Genomic DNA, 1,795 nt, shown 5'->3' with positions numbered 1-1,795 from the left:
AAGGGAGGATCACTAGGAGATCTTGTACTAAATAAATAAATAAGATTTTGTAAAAGACCTTGCCTGCTCTGTCCCATATTATCACTCCCCCTTTTTCGTGTGTGTGTGTGTGTGTGTGTGTGTGTGTGTGTACGTCCACATGCGCATTTCTTTTCTTTTTAATTTGTGTAGGCAAAATGCTGTTTTCCAAATGTCCTGAGCCCTGCTCCTGCCCACCCCTGCGGCGCAGCACTGTCATGCATTTGGAATGCAGCTGGTCATCTGCCACAGTGTGCACTGCCTTGTGGATCCCCTGCCTCAACTAAGTGCATTGATTTGCATATGGCGATATCCCCTCACTGTGGGGCACAGTCCCAGGGACTTCTCACTAGTACACACTCACGTGTGTCCTGAACACCAGCCACAGACCACTCCAGTGGCCCTGCCTGATTCTCATCTCAGCCATTTGCACTTCCAAATTGCTGCAGAAAGGGTAAGGGGTGGCTGGGTCCCCGTGCTGGGCTGAGTGCAAGGGGAGGTGTCTGCACGGGGCAGCTGCTGTGAGCTCGGCTCCTGGGGAAGCTGAGTTGCCTTTCCACAGCCTGCCCTGCAGTAGAGGCCTCGTGCTGTGGTCCCCCACCTGCTCCACCCTGGCTGTGGTCAAGCATAGCTATCGATTTCCACCACTGTGTGCAGTGCTGGCCTGCTGTGATTTTAATTGACACGTGACTCGTGGCTGCTCATTTTGCAAGCTGACCTGCAGCCAGCAGCAGGACTTTGCCCTTCGATGAGTTGTTTTCTTATGGTTAAATTTGAGAAATTTAGAAAATATATTCGTGAATAACATGACTATCACATGTGCTATGTACAAGAATTTTCTTCTTGTCTGCTGTTTTTCTTTCCAGTTTTAAGGACATACTTCACAAAACAATTTTGCAGCACTTGAAATTAAATTTATCAAATTTTATTCACGGCACATGTTGTGCAGGAGAGGTAAGGTGTGCACTGCACCACACAAATCCTCAAACAGTCACGGGGCGGCTTCTACAGTGTGTGATTGGTTCTTTCCCTTCCATTTTGTATGTATTTGGTTCAGGGTTTCATTATGCGGCTCAGACTCAGTGATCCTCCTGTTTTCAGCCTCTCCAGAGCTGGGATTACAGGTGTGCTCCACCATACCAGGACTCAGGTGCCAGCTCAGGACGCCCCACGGTTAGGGCTGGCACAGCAAATGGGACCGGAGATCGAACACTGGTCCCTGTGCTTGCCAAAGCAGGCGCTTAGTCTGCTGAGCTATCTCACTGGCCCCTGATTGATTCTTGATCCCGTGCTGGGACTGTGGGTGTGAGTGCTACGCCGGCCCTGGGCGGATGGCCTGGATGCACCGTGGGGAAGGAGAGAGGCTCGCTCTCTGCTGCTGTTCCTCCCTTTCGCTCCTTCTGGTTTGCTGCTTTCTGCCACCATGAATTGCTGCCCTCTGCCATGTGCCACTCTGCCTTACTGACAGCTGATTATGGACTGAAACATCCACAAATAGTGAGCAGAATAAGCCTTTCTCTCTTTAATTTTGGGTGTTGGGTATTTTGTCCCAGCAAGAAAGAAAAGTAACCTAGATAAGAGTTTCAGGTGACACTGTGCACTTCAGGAGTAAAGTACGGGGGCCTGGGAACAGCTGCCTTTGTGGTGGGGTCAGGTAGAGAAGGACAGTGGTGCACACTCTGGAGAGGACCCCAACTCCGTCCACCAGCAGAGGCCACAGCTGCCTGCATGGTCCCTCGCAGGTCTCTCTGCCTGGTTTCCTCATCCAGTGCAGGGC

The sequence above is a fragment of the Octodon degus genome, unplaced genomic scaffold (assembly GCF_000260255.1).
Source record: "Octodon degus isolate 3935 unplaced genomic scaffold, OctDeg1.0 scaffold00108, whole genome shotgun sequence".
Classification (NCBI taxonomy): Eukaryota; Metazoa; Chordata; class Mammalia; order Rodentia; family Octodontidae; genus Octodon; species Octodon degus.
The sequence above is the reverse complement of the archived record's forward strand: the minus strand, read 5'-3'. Positions refer to the sequence as shown.